The 19,184-nt window shown below is 37.0% G+C and overlaps 2 long non-coding RNA genes across 3 annotated transcripts; both read left to right on the forward strand.

Annotated features, from left to right (window-relative positions):
- The first annotated feature begins 359 nt into the window (after positions 1 to 359).
- On the forward strand, positions 360 to 9,473 carry LOC120504061. 2 transcript variants are annotated; one of them, XR_005627914.1, is made up of 3 exons: positions 360 to 427; positions 5,966 to 6,076; positions 8,199 to 9,473. It is a non-coding gene; the product is annotated as an uncharacterized LOC120504061 (long non-coding RNA). The 2 variants fall into 2 exon arrangements; XR_005627915.1 differs by lacking the exon at positions 360 to 427 and adding an exon at positions 751 to 821.
- Positions 9,474 to 10,606: 1,133 nt separating this feature from the next.
- On the forward strand, positions 10,607 to 14,297 carry LOC120504062. The gene is made up of 4 exons (XR_005627916.1): positions 10,607 to 10,874; positions 11,238 to 11,326; positions 12,411 to 12,472; positions 14,188 to 14,297. It is a non-coding gene; the product is annotated as an uncharacterized LOC120504062 (long non-coding RNA).
- The last annotated feature ends 4,887 nt before the right edge of the window (positions 14,298 to 19,184 follow it).

The raw sequence follows: 19,184 nt of genomic DNA on the forward strand, positions 1-19,184 counted from the left end.
AAACAGTTGACTTATTCCTGAAGGAACCGCCTTCCAAATCCCAGGCCACTTAAGCATTCTCTGATTATGTATTTGCTGGATGTCACTTGCTAAATTCTGTTTTCTCAACATTATTTGAGCAAAATGTTCTGGCTATCAGAACATAATAGGGGTGTTTCATGTACTGCAGTCATCCTACACTTGTCTGGGCCTTTCATCCTTCTGGCACTGCTTTTCCTTGTCAAAATGTTGGTTGAAGGCAGTCATTTGCTAAACATTTCATTTGGTAATTGCTTTTTTGGGGTGGGTGTGTGAGGGGGTTGGTAATTGGCCTTTAACTTTAAAACTGAAGGCACCTGAGATGGACAAGCAGGATGATGTTTCAGTTTGATAAAGCAGAAATACCAGTTCAGTGTGGAGTGTCTCTTCATGCTCTTTCTGCTGTAAGGTACTCTAAATTTGTCAGATTTGCAAGTTAATCTTATTTTGAGCTTAATATTCTTAACAGTTTCTATTCCCTCTGCTTTCTTTTCTTCTGGCTATCACTGATCAGTGCTGAAAATTCCTGTAGACCCTTGTGTGCTTCAGCATTTTTTCTGCCACAACTGTTATTATGCATTGTGTTTTCCAGGGACAGATTTCACATGGGATTGGTGAATCAATGTTTTCTGCCAAATTTCATGAGTGTTTGGCAAAGTGACAGTATTAATTGAAAAAACCTGCTGGTGGTTCAAGCCTGTTTATGTAAACAGGGGCACTTTTTCTTTCCAGCCTGTATCCCAGTCATTTTGTGGTGGGATTTTAGTTCCTGGCCACTTGAAAGTTCTCGTTATGAATGTCAGGTAAGTCTTTCTTCATGAAGAATATTAGTCTCATGCCAGGTGAAAACATTAATCTGAAATAGGCCAGCAGAAGTTACCACCCTTCTCAAAAAGACTCCTTTTGATTTTTTTTAAATTTTATTTTTATTTGGGAGGAATCTTAGCAAAAGGAAGATAGAAAAGTTTTCCCTTGAGGTGAAGTATTCCCAAGGAATCTTAGAGAAAGGAAGATAGAAAAGTTTTCCCTTGAGGTGAAGTATTCCCAGAAAAATGAAATAGGTAAGATTTTTCATCACCAAATCCCAAATCTTTGTATTTGCATTCCAAAATCATCTGCTTAGAGGACAAGTACAGGTCTATAAAATATTTCCCGCTTAAGTAATTTATGAGCTGTATGATACAAAACTGTGGCTGAAATTCACTTGAGTTAAAATGGAGTCTATCTTTAAATTGATAAACAGACTTCTGCTGTAAAGCTGTGCTGTTTGTTTTCTTTTTTTTCCTATTGGATAAAATATTTAAATTCAGGTTTGAAAACATCAGAAGACCATTTATTGTGAGGAGCCCCGACCTTCACACACGAGTATTTAATTGAGAGCCTGTGTAAACACTCTTGTATCTCCTTCTCATCTGTTTGCTGGGACACATGTGCAGCTCCAATGGGGTTTTTCTGTCCTCTGCAGTTCTAGGAAGAAGGAATTGCATCTGGGATGAGCCCAGAATATCCTTTTTTACCTGCTTTGGCTCTGATAACCTAAGGCCCTGGTGCTTGGACTCTGCCCTCCAGCTGAGCTGACTTCCTTGCAGTGAGCTGCAGCATTTAAATCCAAGCCACCTGGTCAGAATATTTTAATATTTAGCAATGAAAAGCTATTTCTAGTTCAGGTCAGGCTTCTAATTTAAAGTAGCCCTGCTGGTTTTGATGGGACATGGCAAACACTGAAGGTCTGCATCAATCCAGTCAGTCCAGATATCAGCAAGGAGGTTCCAGCCAGAACTCAGGATAATTATCTGTGTATTTTTTGTGGTGATGATTTGTTTTATTTCCTTTTCACTTGCCAATACCTGACCTCAATATTTTCAATTTATCCATGTAAGGGCACCTTTGCTGCAGTCATTCTGCTGACTCTGGTGTAGACATAGCCTGGGTCTCGTTTTGCAGGGGAAATACAAGTTTTCCTGGCATAAATAGGATAAAAACTAATGGCTGCATCTACTTTTCTTCATTGTCTTCATCATTTTGCTGCTGCTTTTAGGCAACATGTCAGCATTTAGTCATAAACATCTCTGTAAAAAATGTGTGCTGACAAACACCACATTATACTTCAAGTACATATTAGGTTTCTGAGCTGTTTTTTTGTTTGTCTTTTTCCATGACTGCAGGTTTGGGTTTTTTTCTGTGGGTGACATTACTTACAGATGTCTATCCTTACTTTTTCCAGTTTTATTAATTACTTTAGAAGTAAATCAATCGACACAGATTTGATAAATAGAGGGGGTGCCTAGTAAAGAAAGCTACAGTTTGTGAGCTCACGTGCTCAAAAGGAAACAAATACAGAGCTGGTGTTTTGGCAGTTTTATTTGATGGAAGTCAATGTGAATACAAGTTTTACTAAGAAAAAAGGAAGACCACAAGACTTGTGTTGTTTGTATGAAATCCCTATTTGTTGAAAAATTTTCCAAAATTTGATCTTTTTTAATTAAGCTGCAAGTTGGCAATTGAAGGGGGGAAAAGAAAGGTTTGGACTAAATTGATTAAAAACATAGAAAAGGCTCTTATGGAATTTTCCCTGCATTTAAAACTCTTGATGTATTTGAGTCAAGTCATTATGTGCCACATTCACAATTTATACCAGCTGACTTTAAGGGTACTTCATTAGTGCAATGCCAGTGAGAATTTTCCACTTAGTGAAAACCTAATGAATACAGAAGATTTAACAACCTTTGAATACCCTTTAATCTAAAACATGAAGAATCAAAAATAACAATGACATTTTCACTTTTAATACAGTTTATCTGTTAGTGAACACACAGGCTAGAATCATTGCATCTTTTTTTGCTATCTTGGAAAGAGTTAATGAAGAAAATTGATATGTAATATATTCCTTGCAATAAGTAACCATTAGTTCTTGCACACCTACTGGAATTCATCCTAAAAACAACAGCAAATTTATCTAAAATAAAATCTAGTTCTTCAATACCTCTGTCCTTCAGATGAATTTTGCATGAGCTTGAATAAAATTTTGCTTTATAGAGGTCGGGTGTTTTTTATGCAATGCCTATAGTAAGTTGTTCCTCTGTAAAATGTGAATTCAGAGTTTTTGCCTTATTGCTGGCTCTAGTAATTAATTGTTTGTTAATGGGAGCAGTTGGAAGACTTCTCAAACTGAAATTCTTGAGCTGGAAATTTCTTTTTAACATTCCCAGATAAATGACCTGATTCTGGTCTCCTACTTTTTTATCCTTGAGTGACTCTAATGCTGCTACTTTTGTTTTTATGCCATCCAAAGTCATGACTTGGCTCAAGGAGAAACCAAAGGCCTAAAGTTTAAATAATTGGCACTAGCTGAGCATTATTTGGGGATCTGTAATATTTCAATATTTTTAGTCTTTATATCTAATTAATTAAATTCTATTAGGAACCACCATGACTGCAGGAGTTGTACTAATACTGTTATGCTATGGGTCTGCATCCAGCTTTAAAGCCAAGTTTAAAATCAATTCCTGTCTGCAACTTTTTTAGCAGTCAGACTGAGTTAAGATGGTTGAATAAAACCACAAATGTCAGTAAGTAATGACAGCTTACCATAATTTCTTTAAAAAAATCCTAATGTTGCCAGTAAGGAAAGTCACATGCTGTGGACACAGAAATCACAGAAATTCGTGTACTCTTTTAAAAGCCTCTAAAGTTTCTGTGCAGCTCTCACACTACAGCTCCATGAATATGTAATGGAGTTTTTCATTAACATAAATCTTTATGTATTATGATGTCAAATGAGTGAAGGTTCCAGCACAAAAATTTTAAGCATTTTGGAAGGAGAGTGATTTAAAAAGAGATGACAGAGACGGGAATCTCAGCCTCCAGTCTATGCTCCATTAATCTTAGGCAGCAAAATAATATAAATATAGTGACGGGGAGAGCCAAATTTGGATTTCAGTTCCATGAAGGAATATTGAGAATGTTTTCTACCATAAGCTAGGCTAAAATGTAGAAAATGTTGAGTCTTAACTATATTTGTAGAATATTGTATTGTTTCAAATTTGTAGCATTATTGATTTTATATATACATATATATATGCACACACACATGCACACTTCTAAAAACAAGTAGATTTTAGAGGGTGATTCAGCTATCAAATCACACTGATCTAACATTTCCAGAGCAGCACTCAGGTGCTGCTCTGGAAGTGTGGAGCCCTTAACCAGTGTGTGCTGTCCCAATATACATGTTGAACACCTTGGGCCACACTGATCTAACATTTCTTTAGCAGCATTCAGGTGCTGGAAGTGTGGAGCCCTTAACCAGTGTGTGCTGTCCCAATATACATGTTGAACACCTTGGGAAGATCCAAAACAGCTTTAAATTCATATATTTAGGCAGCTGAATACCATTGTTGTAATCATATGCATAACACACTTATAATTTCTATTGCTTCCCCTTTGTATCACGTGGAAATAACAAATTTCCAAGTTCTAAAATTAATTCTATCAAGAACTTAATGAAGTAGAGCATTTAATGATTTAACTCCATTGCTTTCACTTTGTTTGTTATAGAAAATGTCTTCATTTTTAGTAGCTCTTGGTAATGTATTAGATATTTCCAATGGCTCAAAGGATACCAAGTTAGGTAGTTTAAATTGCTGGGAATATTAATGCAAGGAGTAGTTCAAGAAATTAAATTCTGACACATTGAGAAAAACTCATGCTTAACTGTTTTCAAATATAATCTTTAGTGCTGTAAAAATGATACTCTGCACTGAGCAGGTAAGGCACACAGACATTTAGTTTCAAACTGGCAGGAAAATGAGGATGCTTATGAAGAAAATAGCACTGAAAATTAGTAAAATAATTAAAATGCAATAAGTGAAAAAGATCTAGCAGACTTGTGGTCCTACAAAGATGGAAGGGCAATAAACCATGAGGAAACCCAAGGAAGAAGAAAATCAGAACTGGTTCTCCCCTGCAAGGAGGAGAAATACTGACAGAAGAGGTGTGACAGCATGGCCAAGTCAGCAGTTATCAGCCACAAATCAAGATATTTTCCTTAATATTTTGGGCACTAGTTTCCCCAGTTTCCATAGTTAAAGCACTAAAACTAGAATGGAGTAATTGCAGAGCAGGTAATTGTTTGGGTATGTATAATTGCTGTATTTCCTCTTCGACATGGAGAAGACATTGTGGAAATATTCTTGTTGAGCATTACTGACAGAGGCAGACAAAGCCAATAAATTTAACAGGCAAACGGAGGCTCTCAAGAATCAGCCCAGTGTCCTGTTTGCCAGTGTAGGGGAAATACAGTATGGGAGACACAGGAAATCAATGCAACTGCAACACCTTAACCACTCTGAGATTCTAAAGGTCAGACCAGTCTGGGTTTTCTGCATTCACTTCTGCTACAGTCTTCCCTGATGAGGTTGTCTTTTAAAAAGAGAAAATTCCTTAAATGTATATTATTTTAATTTTGTAATGCTGCAACTCATGGCAGCTCAATAAATAACTTTTCTTCAGAAATAAGTGATGTGATTATTATTTCAGAGAAATTTTAGTATGGGCAAGGGTATTTAGAAAGGAAAATCATGCTGCTCTAGAAAAGAGCATAAGAAATGTGGTATTAGCTTTCAGTTCACATATGAGTCTGGTTCCATAATGGAAAATCACAGAAACATTGGCTGGAAGGGACCTGTGGAGGTCCAACCATATGCTCAGTGCAGGACTGTCACCAATGGGCAGAATTAGCTCAGCTGTGGCTTTGTCTAGCTGAGCCTTAAAAACAAGTGAGGTGGTTCCAACATCTTTCTGGACAGAAAAAAGAAGAAAAAAGTTTGCCCATAAATTGAGCTGAAGCCATGTTATGAGCTGCTCCTCATCAACCATTTCTTTGTGCAGAGCTGAGAGAGCACAGACAGTTAAACTGATAATTTCTTTATCCTGCTTAATTTTACAGATATGCAGATCCATATTAGGTTGCTGAAGAGCTGCATTATTTCAACACAGCCCCATCTCTTCACCGGGTGATTTATCCACAGCAGCAAAAGGCACTGTCAATAAACCACAGGTACAATTTGGATGACTAGGGGAAATTTTGGTATAGAGTAATCCTGTATGCACTAAACTGCTATTTTTCAGAAAGGATTCTTTTCATACACAGCTGCACAGAGTAGATGTCAATATATAGAAGAGCAATATGCCCATTTCCTTAACAAATGAGATTTTGCTTGTACTTTTCATCTGGACAGCAGACCTGAAGGAGCTGAGTACAGCAGGCTATGTTCCATATTGCAGCACTGCTGGATCACTTCTCTCTTTCTCAGTTATCTGGGTGGGTGAGCACGTGCTGAGAGTGCAGCACTAAGGTTTTAGTGATTGATGCTGCTGGGAAAAAGCAAAATGTGTCAGTTTTCTCCACACCTGGTGCAAAATAAATGCAGCATGAGTGCCTCTACAGCAATTCCTTTAAGACTTCAAAAAGGGGGTTGTGAGGGATAGAATAGGAATGTGGAAGCTATAATGTCATAAAGCAGATATTTTTCAATCATATGATTGCTTTTCTCTCTTGGCTTGCACAAGTCAAGCACTTGACTTGCTGTTTCTGAATGCTGTGGGATTTCATTGCAGAACAAGAGTGTTCATTTAAATGGTGGTTAATATTTCTAAATAGTCAACTGCAGGTTTTAAGAGTTACATGGATGCTGATTTCACATCATTCCTGTGAGATGTGTGCAGTAAAAAGGTGGAGCAAAGTTGAGAGTAAAGCAGAGTTGTTGAAGCAAATTGATAAAGCTGAGGTTTCCTGTTGTGTGTACTTTGTCTTGCTTTACTTTTGTTAACTTGGAAAAATTCTTGTCCAGGTGTGGATTCTGATGTTTACTAGAACAGAAACCACCTAATTTCCATAGGATTAGGATGATACACAAAGCAGAAAGAGACCAAATTATCACTAAAAATTCAAATTCCTAACTTGGGGCTTCTGTGCCATCACATCTCGCAAACACTACTAAGTGAACCACAGTAATATTTGGTACCAGTCTTGCTAAAATCTGGAGAAAATAATCACCATCAAAGTATTTGTAAGTTTTCTTACATTTCTAAGCTCTCAAGACAATTGTAAGAGGCCAGGAAAATTACTGAGTTATTGACGCTATTAACAGTAACAAACACCAAAATAAACAACAATTTAAAAAACCCTCCATGTCTGTGGAGGATAGAAAATATTAATTCTGCTTTCTTTAGCATTTCTGTAAAGTTTGGGAGTATCACAGGACATATAAAAATGAAAATGCTCTACCTTGTGGTAGTCAAGCCATCCTCAGCCAGAGGTGGAAAAAGTACAGAAGCTGCAATTTTGAACTATATTTGGGGTTTTTTCATAGCAAACATTCAAGTCATAAGTGTATTTTGGGATTCCATAGTCAGTATTTCTGGAGTTGCCTGTTCACAATCCAAGTTATCCCTTGGTGCTTGCAAAAAGAAAAGAAATTATTTAAATGTGAGGGAATACTCACATCCCCAACTGCTTACTGACTGGAGTATTTTTTTTTTTAATGTACTTTGTACAGTTAAAGCTGGTGTCATTTTTACAGAATTGCTACTCTAGACCAGTTTGAAAGTGGTAATCTATCACTGGAGTGATATTCCCAGGTTGCTTCATATTTGTATTTGTTAATAGGATTTTCTAGAAGTGAATACTTAGAGCCCAGCCCTGTGTTTGTTTCAGGTTGGACTGAAAGTCTCACATGAAAGGAACTGGATCTTCTCATGTTTTTTGGGAAAAAGGAATGCATGTTTTTGCTTCATCTGGTTGCACTTAAGTTCATTAAGCTGAAAATGAAATCTGTCAGAGAGAGTCATGTGTAGCTTTGTTTGTTTATTTGTCTTTTTCCCAAAAAATGCCTGTAGTAGGAGTTTGTATTCATCTGCAACCCTCTCCAAACTGGGGTTTCTCTACAAAAGTGTGCAGAAGTTGTGGTTTTTTCTTTCTTAGTTTTAGTTCTTCAGATTTTGCAGCATTCTCTCTGTTTAAATAGCTGAATAGCAAAGCAGAAAGTCAGCCCTTTATAGCATGTAATCAAGCTTTTTATATGCTGAGCATTTTTCATTAGTACAGGGGAAAAAATTTCCTTCCTTTGCGTGGTGTTCTGACAGTAAATACAGTGAATACATTTCTTTCATTACTCCAGGTAGACTTTTGGGAAACCAACACTTCAAACAGAGATTTGCCTTTCTCTGCAAAGGATATGGATGAAGTATAACAGAGAATTAGAGGTGGTCTCTGATGCAGGGGACGTAACAAAGATCACATTTTCACTGCACACCCTTGCAGGAGTCTGTGTGTGACAATTTCTGACAATCAGTGCAAATCAAGCACCGTGCACCACGCTGAGCCTGGAATCAGCATGCACCACACAGCCCTCAGGAGAGAAAGAGGTGGTGCTGCTGGAGATGGAAACTGGTGTGGATTCAAACTCCGAAAAGTAGAAAAATAGATCCCCTGATGACAAAATCACACCTGGTGTTAAAGCCTAGGCTCTCATTAAGTAATGATTATTGCCTGCTGTGTATAAAAATAGCCAACACAAATAGCAGAACTTAGCAGTGCTAATTTAATAGTTGACTGTGCTTACGGGTGTTCAGTGGAGCAGAGAGAATAATCTGCTGAGAGTTGTATATTGAGTGATTCCAGTCCCTCTATTCTGCTTCTGGAATAAGCACAAACAGATCACAATTTCCTGGAGTTCATCTCTTCAAATATCTTTTATTAACAACTTTTCCCAGATACAATTGACTGGGTTGATTGATCATGAATATTCTCAATTCAAACCGCTGTGTGTGCTTGTGGTTAATCAGATAAGTCACATTTTATCATTTTTGTTGACTGTCTGGGTAAATTCACAACAGCTTTCAGGGAGCTGAACCCAGCCATGTGCTAAAGAAAGCAAATGTACAAAAAAACCACATACATCTAAAGCATATTTATCAAAACACATTTTCATTAGTTATGTTTGGTAGAAAAGCATCATAACTGTGCATTAACTAAAAGGAGAATGGGACCTGCAACTTTGCACTTCATGGAAAATTACATTTTGCTATTGCAGATGTGTATTCTAGTGGGTAATGTGTGTATTTCTATATATTGCTAAATATTTCTATATATTGCTATATTTCCTTCACAATTTAAGGTGACATGAGACTCATCCACTGCCTTTTCAATGTTGGAAGGAAATATGCTGGAAAGGAATAGAAGACTTAAATACTTTAGAATGTAAAATGGTAACCAGCTAATGACACAAAATACAGCACAGTTTGGGATTTTACAGATCACTCTAATGCCCTCATGTGATTCATGTATGGTCCTCTCACAGAGGAGCAAGAATTTTTAATATTTATTTTTCAGTGCTTGGGTCAATGGGGAAGCCTGGGAGGTGTTATCTGCTAAAACTAAACTAAACTTCAAAACTCATCAGATTCTATGATTCTATAGGTTATCCTGTGGTCATGCATTTGTTTGTGGCTGCTAGAAGAAACCAAAGATTAAATAAGAAGTGAAAATAATCTTGGAACATAGCTGGTATTGATTGTCTCATTCAGTGTTTTTCCAAATCTTTGTATACCTTGAAGTTGCTGGTGATTTTTCCTTACAAAAAAACTAGGAGTCCAATTAGCAGTAGTTTGGAAACAGTAAATGAAAAGGATTCTTGAAAAAAGAAACTATCAGAATTTAAATACTAATTTGTAAAGCTGGGAATTCTCATCCTGAAATGAGGCTAAACATCTTTTTCTGGGAGCAATTTTTAATTGATAGTGTTTACTGTTTCTTTGCTTTCCGTTCCTCCTTTTAAAAAGAAAAAAAAAAAAGATCAAATATTGCAGAAGAGCAGATGCATTTGCTGATTCAGTTTGCTGAGGAGGTAACTGTCAGCCCAGCAGGAAAGAACAAGCAGGAGGGGATTCTTCTGCTGGCTTAAAGTTGTTCATCAGTCTTTTTCCCAAATCCATGAAACCACAGCTCTACACCTCTGACGTGAGGTAGCATAAGAAAGAGCACCATCACATGAGTAATTGGGACAAAAATTGAATTTTTATACCCAGATGTGCTAAGCATTTTCATCACTTAGTGATTCACTGACAAGTGTCTGCATTCCATGCTGCCTAATCCCAAGCTGTTTTTATTTGCATGTTTAAACTTGAACATAACATTTCTTTGGCTGCAGAACTAAAAATTTACCCCAAAATAGATCTTCAGTTCCAATTATGGCAAGTGTGTCTTTAAAACACATCTAATCAGGGCCTTCATTGCTTGGAGATTTAGTGCATCAGCTTTATCTTGTTTATTTAGGCAACTGATATGGTTTTCAAAATATGGATAACAAGGCATGGACAGAGCTGACTTTGCTGTGACAGAAATGAAAGAATCTTCAGATTTTTTTCTCTGTGGCAAAGGTACTGTTTGACATAAATGATGATATTCTGAGTTAAATAACAACAGTCAGAATTACTGTATTGTCTTAAAAATAACCAGAGGTGCAGGAAAGCCTCTGTCTCAGTGAGCTCAGTTATATTCATGCATCAACTTTTTTTTTTTCAGATGTCCTTCAGTAGTAGACTCAGCTGGGTCTCCTTCAGTCAAAGCTGCTGGGAACTTGAGGAATGGACTGAAAAATGCTCTTTTCACTCCTATCCACTGGAAATGATTCAAACCTGTTTTATTCAGCAGACCGTGCTCTCTCTTTTACCCCTAGGAGGAGCATGTTTTCTAGGGATGGGTGTTGGATAATATCTCTTATTTCCTGGGATTGGAGAGACTTTTCCTGTGTTTACATAGCTTTCCTTTAAAGCAGAAACACATCCAGGGCTAGGTGGGTGCCTTTCTAAGTGAGTGCTGCAGAGACAGATATTTGATACAACTGGGTTTTTTCCCCCTTGCTCTTCTTTCCTTCTCCTTTATACACCCCTATAATGTCCTCTACTTCACAGGTGCTAAATAACTAACTTTACTCAGTAAAGTCCCAGCTTGTATCTGTCTCAGCTTTGTCTTGGCTCTTTTGACTCACATTTACCTCTGAATCTGCTGTGTTTGTTAAAGACCAGAACAAACCTGCCTGATTTTCTGAACTGCACCTGTTGGCTTTATAAAGATTTGACTTCTATCTTCAAATCTGTTGAAGCAGTGGATTTATCCAGCATAATTTCTGTCATATTAATGTACTCTTCTTCTTCAGGAAGACAGCATCCAGGTCAAAGAGTCATCTTTAAGACTTAATTACAAGTATCAGGAGGAAGACAGAGTGATCCTGCCTTGCATCTTGAGGTAAACTCTGATGTATGACAAATATTGAAGGCAGAGATGACACACAGTTCAATGAGGAAGATTTAAACACTGTAGGGTGATGTAAACACAATCAACTGTTTTCTAGAGCCACAGGGGTGATTTATGAGGTCTATGATTTCTAAATAAAGAAATGAGAATATTTCATAGAAAGCTCCCTCCTCTAATTGAGTGACAAATGGAACCACAGAGGTCTCTTGTCACCACAGGTATGGACTTGCCTGAACTTTTGCTCTGTGGACATTTAAACAAATTCCCAAACCCCTTCAATAGTCTCTTAGAGTGCTTTATGTTACACTAGTTTTATAACTACTGTTTCATTTTCCTGAGCTGTGAGCTCATTGGTGAAGTTCTAAACCAGTGCTTCATTATATTTTCTAATTATCTATGTAGATAGCTGCTGTTATTTGGCTAAAAATGAATTTCTGTATATGTGGAGGAATAACACTAACAGCAAAAAAAAAAGGGTTTTTTTAAGTTATAAAATGTTTAGATTGGCTCAAGTGAATTAGGAAAAAAATCTGAAAATAGAGCTTTGACTCATTTTACTTGATCTGAAATGATCAGTTCATCCTGCTAGGTAACTTTTATAATTTGACCTTGAGTGAAAGAGCTTTCATTCCTGATAGAAACTAATTGTATATGCGGTGTTCAAGCCATAGTGTTGAAATTAAATTAGTACTGCACAGGAGGGGATCATACAAGGAAAAACACACTGTCTTAATGGGCTATAAACCTGAGTGAAGCACTGTTTTCAAACCAATGAAATGGCTATAAAGTCATCTTTGCTCTTTATGATTCAAATATACCCCTGAAAGTTATAATTTATATCTTAAATACATAAACCATAGAGTGAAAAACTGCATGTTTCAGTAACATGACAATAATCCCTCAGTTGAGTTTTTCACCAAATATTTATGCTGAGAGTTGAAATGAAAAGTTTTCTATATGTTCTTTGAAGGGAAGTCAGGTTTCATTATATTAGTACGAGCCTTGGAGCTGTGCTTCTCTTTTTTAGCAGCACGTGTTTGAAATTAATGCAGTTTCCATCTCCCTTTTTTTGCAGCACGTTTCACTTTCACAGTGCACACAGAGATCTGATCTCAGCTTGTTTGCTCTGAAGATAATGTAAGTTTTGCCAGTGACTTTGACAAAGAAAAGCACTTTGCCCAGTAATTGCTTGTAATATGCAGATATAACTAGCTATAATAACACGTGCTGTATTTCAAAAATTGAAAGAACATGAAATGCAAAGCCATAATACTGAAGAATTCTGGGGCTTCACTACACCCCACTTTTATACTGGTGAGCTCTGGCAATGTACAGCACTCTTGAAATGGTGTAATTATGAATTTGGGTCATTTCAAGGTTGCTTTACCCCATGTAAAGAAGCCTTTGCATACCAGGGGAGTGGTGTTTGGGTATTGTCTTCAAACTCTCCTCTTCTGTAAAGAACAATATGATATTGGAGACTGCTCCAGGAGAAGAGAGACAGCACAGAAGTGCTTGTGGCAGTGAGTCTGTCACAGCACAGAAGTGCACAGAAGTGCTTGTGGCAGTGAGTCTGTCCTTGCATCAGGCTGGGATGGTCTGTGGTGGTGAGCAGTGAGCACCATCACCAACCACATCCCACTGTGTTTGAGCTGGACATCATCCTGGACAGTGCTCAAAGCCAACTATTCATAAACATGTTCATAAACCGCTGGAAAGAGTTTGCAAACTGAAATTATTCTTTGTTAAACCCCATCAATGAGTGTGAAAGCCTTCCCTAGTCTAGATTTGGGACTAAGAACTTAAACTGATATGCTCTTTGCCTTCCCCTTCCTCTGTTTTGGGAATATTCTTCAGCAGAAGGTGATGAAACTTCATCACTGAAAGGTGCTGAAGCTTGTGGTGCTTCTGGGAACAAATTTATCTGTGCAGGGTGAGGGCAGCTTTCTAGAAATGCCAAAATTCAGTCATTTCTGCTATTCTGCCCCCAAAGACATTTAGAAAGACACAAGAATTACACCTGCTGCCACTCCTGGGATACACATTTAGTGGGAATTCACACCCCACACACCCATTTAAAGCCACATTTCTGAGTCTACTTGTTAAGTGGAAAAGTCTCAGTTTTTATTTAACTAAACTTCTGTCTTCAGAGATAGACTTGTAAGTGTAAAAACTGAAGGGAAGGAAAACAAACTTCCTGTCTTGCCTTTTGTGCAGTTTAGTGAAGGAGGGAATCTGCTCACCACTGAATAGTTTGGATGCCCTTTTTTACTTTCATCGGGTAAAATGCATTTGTTTTTTGAGAGTAAAAGAACACATAAGGTAAATGAAAGCACTTATGGCATGAATTAAGGATATCCATGTTCACTTACAGCCACTTTTTAAAATCAATAAAGCAAATCAGGATCCTCTTCTACTCTTGTAGTGTAATTATGATGTTGCAAATGTATCTAAGAAAGAGCTTTGAATAAGCTTTGTTTATCAAAAAAGTCCTGATCCTGCAAATTCTTGTGAAAGAACAATCACCTGATCCTCTTGGGTTTTTATGGCTGAGTAAACTGAGTAAAAAAGGCTGAACCCACGTTTAAAACTTTGGTTTTTAACTGTATAAATTCCCATTCCTTTGGTTTTCATAGTTGAAGGGATTTGTAGAGAGATTTTGATGAAAACTGTAAAATATTTACTATTAACATACAGCATCTAACAGAAAAAATGTTACTGAAGCACAAACTGTACCAGTTCACACCTCTGGACTCTCATTTCTAATTTATTTCTTGTCAACAGAACAAAATGGATTTGGCATCTTTGTTTAATGTTTGCACCTCTTAAACTGCTGCTGTGGCTCTTTCCAGCAGGCACTGGAGTTATGCTCCAGTGAAATTAAAGGAATTTCATTTGCTTCTGTCTTTGGCACCTGAACAAGGGAGTTGATAAGAGAAAGTTTTTGCCAGTGGTCTCCCAGCTCAGCAGCGACACGAGGTAATGTCTGTGAGGTGCAGCTGTGAATCAGGAAATGATTGAATAGATTCTATTTGTCTGCATCAGAGAAAAAACAAACCACAATTTTTCAAAAATTTCATAAAAGTATACAGCACCTACTGGACAAAAATTCAATTCCATTTCTGTGTTGTAGCTGTCAGTTTACAGTGGAATGGCTGCTTTTTAGCAGTGACTAATAACTACACTAGACAAATTTAGCAAACATAATGATATTGGTTTTCTGTTATTTCTCTAAAAGCAAGGTTATTTTTTTAACTTACAGATGCAAAAGCATCGCTGTCAGTACCCAAATCTTCGACATCAAAAGGCACATTTTGAAATGCCAGAAAAATCAAGCATTCTTTGTCTCAGACTGAAGGCTTTCTTAACTTTCACAGTGCTGTAAACTGTTGTTAACTCCAGTGGGATCTGAATGTATGTTTTTGCTGTTGGTTCCTGTTTCAGAGTGTTTGAAGTGAACTGTGATCAGTGTTCATGTTGAGAGGAAAGTTGGCTGGAGGTAAGGATGTGACTGAACCACTAAAGTTGGGTTTTTTCCATGGAAAGTACTGGAAGTATGTAATATTTAATTACATGTAAGAAGTATTTTCACTTGTTCATCAGATAAGGACTACTGTGGAACCATTTAGGGGCTTAAAAAATAATATTGGCAATGTATAAAAAATATCTTTCAAGAAGCATTTGGCAAAACCCCAATCCTATTTCTTCAAAAAACAAATGAACTACAAATATTGGGTTTGATGCAAATTGACAAATCACTCCAGCAGATCTGAGCATTAATATTGGTATGGACAAACAGCTTGGCTGGATAAAAATGAAAATGTGCATATTTTCAATTTCTAATGAGATCTAGAGAATACAGATACCCTCCAGACTGAAGTGCAGGGGATGAAATTCGAAACACATTTATGGAAAAATGCAAATATTTTGCGCATGAATTATAATGTGGCTGCAACCCTGTTGTTTATAGCTGAGAAGGAAGATACATGATATACCCAAAGTGAAAACACTTGTGAGTTAATGGCAAGTTTTTCTTCATTCTGCAAAAATTTTACATAGAGCCTGACAGTCTTTGAGTTTCCAGTCCATGTCCAGAGCCATTGGTCCAATTCAGGTTTCACTGATCTGTTTTACCCTGAGCAAAAGGTAACTTTTTACCCATGCAGCAAGTTCTTTCCAACAAAGGTTTCCATTGTATGGCTTCAGCCCAAGGGTAATAAATTGCAGCACATAAAGTGGTGATGATTTTAGGAGGATCAAATCAATTGTATTTGAATTTAAAGGTGGGGTTGATGTAGCAGAGAATTCGAGATCTGTTATTTTACACAGTTAATTTTGAATCAGTTGAAACCTAAGAGTGGTCATGCTTTCTCGGAGACCCACAAACAGCAATGCACAAAGAGAGGTTTTCTACTTTTTGTTCAAACAGTGCTCTTGGCTAGAAATCTTAAAAAGAGCAGATCTACACTTTTAACACTGTATTTTTTTTTTTTTTTTGGTTATCATCTAAGGGTGATCTGAAATCTGGATTGGCTCCACACTTTTCTACAGGCAATGTGTGACAAGAGAGGAAACCGAGGAGATAGGAGCATTATCTAAATGATATGGAGAAAAGCAGCAAGACATCCTAATAAACCACATTTATCCACATCAGAACAGTAGCAATTATAATTGGCACAATGTTAACTCAGTTTCAGAGTGTAATTCAGCACATATTTTGTCTCTTTTCTAGAAGGAACAGAAAATCCTCACCAGTATTAATTTATTTATAGCACATTATGAGCTCTTAGTCAGGGAAACATGTCCAGAACTTGGTGAGAGTCCTCTAAAGGGAAGTATTCATGACAGTTCCAATTCTTTTTTTTAATATAACCCTATTATGTGAAAGTGAGAGATTGCTGGAAACATTTTCCCTCAAAGAGGAAAAAATTGTAGTCACTTTCCCTTGCAGATGGGAGGTATCAGGGAAGCCACTTTAACCATGGGAAGGGAATAGTTTTGCTGCAAGGAGTAATATAAATCAGATGCATCTTCAAAATTAATTCCATGGCAATTCTTTTTTTTTGCCACTAGTTTCAGAATCTAGGGAAAATAACACATAAATAAATGAAAATGTGGCTGCTTTCTACCTTAGGGATATAGAATGGATTAATTTAATTTAATTAGATGAATGTGCTGCTTAAGTGGAAAACATTTCCTTGGTGGAGTAAACACACAAGTAGGCTGAACTTCTGGAACTCCACTGAAGTTCAAGATAAGCTCCCTAAAATAAGTTTCCCTTTGATTCCTTTAGAAAGAAGAAAAAAACCCAAAAACCAAAACATATTATTCATTATCAGAAATTAAGGGATTTTTCCTAATTGTATAGAGCTGTTTCCCTGTCACATCTTTTTGTTTTCAAGTTCAGATCATATCCAGTTTTCGAATTGATTTTTTTCCCCCCATCATAGTGAAATAAACTGTTTACTGTCCTCCTTTCCAGTAAAAACATGCAAGATGGTGATGAGTGTCAATATTTGCCAAGACTTCAAGTTTTTCAGACAGGAGAAAATCCTATCACAATGTCTATTACGCCCAGATCATGAAATTATTAGTTTTTCACAAAAGCCAGATGGGGAGAAAAGTGAATTTAATAACAAAGATGTTGCTTTCAGTAGGTATGGAACCTTCCTCTTTGCAAAACCTAATTATTTCTTATTTCTGAAGTTAAGGCATCATCCAGACTAAAGAGTCCCAGATTGGCTGTAACTGTGTGTAATGGTAATTTGAAATTTCATGTTGTTTTAGTACTAATGAAAAACAAATGACAAAACAAGTTTTGTTCTCACACAAACAAAAAGATTTTATCTCTGCAAGAAGAATTAGGCTGATTTTCATTCTCTTACCTACTTTACATGTTTGGTTTGTTTATGTTGTTGATTTTGGCTGCTTGAACCAGCTCTAAAAGAAACTTACTGTGTTCTGCCTCCCCTGTTAAATCTGGCACAGGGGATGGAATCAGTGCTGGGAAAGATTATTTCTTGCAGGAATAATGAAGCAATGGGAACATTGCTGCCCTTTTTTCCCCCTCCCCTCTTAGAGCAGATTTGGATATACCCAGTGGTTTGAAAAAATCATACTCTGTAATGTCCCATGAGGAATTACATGCCTATTGTTGGATTTATTTGTAAATGCAAGCTTCTTAAATTCAGTCTGTGGATAAGAAATCTCATCAAAGAGTAATTCCACTGAGGGCAGCAGGAACTGTCCACACCTGATTCACTGCAGGCAACAGGAGTGACAAAAGACAAAAGACAGGCAGAGATTCAAACTTATAATTTAGGGGTATTGGTGGTACTGCCTGCTCAGGAAGAAGTTTTGAAATCTTTGTCTGATAATCATTTCAGATTATTCACTCTATTAGTCACAGTCTAACTCCTCTTCCTGTGACCATTATTTAATTTTTCTTTCCCCTTTTTTTCCTTCTCTGGCTCTCTGAGCAAGTGTCTCTTGAACTTCATTGTTCTAGTGAGCATTCATTTATGTACACAATTATTATATTGTTATACAAGTTTATTTCAAATCACACCTGCCAAATCCCTACCACCTGTGGCAGGGCTTACAGTTACCTGGATCTGCCTGAGGCTTTGCAGACCTTCACCCAAGCCCTTATTGTGTAATTAAAAGTTACTTTTAAATTGATTATTACAGAATAGAAAGCATTGTTACTGTGGGAATTCACAGCTCATCAGTTCTTCTGACCAAAGTGTCACGTGGGCACAAATTGTAAATCTGAAATCAGTTCTTGACCAGCTCTGGGTGACTTAAAATTGCTGCCCTGTGAACCCTTCACCAGAGTTGTTAGATCATCATTATTCCAAGCTATATGACTGGTGTGTGATAGGGTTTCTGCGGTATCAGAAATAGTAATTAAATAATATTGTGCTAACCTTTGCAAATGGGCTCATTTGGATTCACAGAGCAAATAGCACCACTGCAGACAGGGTTTGCATGTCGCATGGCTGGTGCTTTTCTGACTGAACCACACAGATTATCAAAATTCACTGTCTGTCATACTTTCCTCAAGAATTCCAAGTAGGGGTTTTTGTGTGTTTTTTCAAGTTTAAATTCTTGAAGTAAATTTATATTTAAGAAAAAAAAAATTATTGCTGGGAAAAAGTCTGGAAACTCATGTTTGTAGTTCCAGATGTGGAAAAAAACCCAGAGAGAGGTGTAGTAAGCTTCTCTTTTTATTTATGAAAATTTGAAAATTTGTTAAGGAGAATGTAGAACTTTTGAAATGTATCACTGTGGTTCAGTGAGGAACAAAACTTGCAGTTGCACAAAGCAGACATGAAATTTTTCATATTGCTTAAAAAAAAAAAAAGTGGAGTTGTACCACTTAAAAAGTTTCATTTCTCTGTCTCAGAACAAACTGTCATTTTGATCCTCCACAGTCTTCCTTGTTGGTATTATTTGGGTTAAGAACATTTGGTTATTTGGGTTAAGAACATTTTAGGACAAGAAAATTTCTTAACTGTTCCTGCTCTGCATGGTGTGAAGAAGTCAGAGCTAATAACAAATGTGGTGGCTCTCTGGCAGACTCTAGGTGCAACATGTAAAATGTGTGACATAATTATCTATAGATCTCCTAAGCATATGTGCTTTCTAATTTCTCTCTTGGCAGCTGCTAATGTAATTTTGAGCCATGGTGGAAGGAGTATAATCACCTTGGGGTCAGGGAAAATGTGCATTTGAGTAACTAAATGTCCCTGTTGGATCAGGACTTTATTTGGCTGCTCTGTCTGATCTATCCTGAGGTGCAGAAAGGCAAACGAGGGTCATTGTCACTCAGGGCTTTTCAGTCCTG

The sequence above is a fragment of the Passer montanus genome, unplaced genomic scaffold, assembly GCF_014805655.1.
Source record: "Passer montanus isolate IOZ18808 unplaced genomic scaffold, ASM1480565v1 scaffold28, whole genome shotgun sequence".
Classification (NCBI taxonomy): Eukaryota; Metazoa; Chordata; class Aves; order Passeriformes; family Passeridae; genus Passer; species Passer montanus.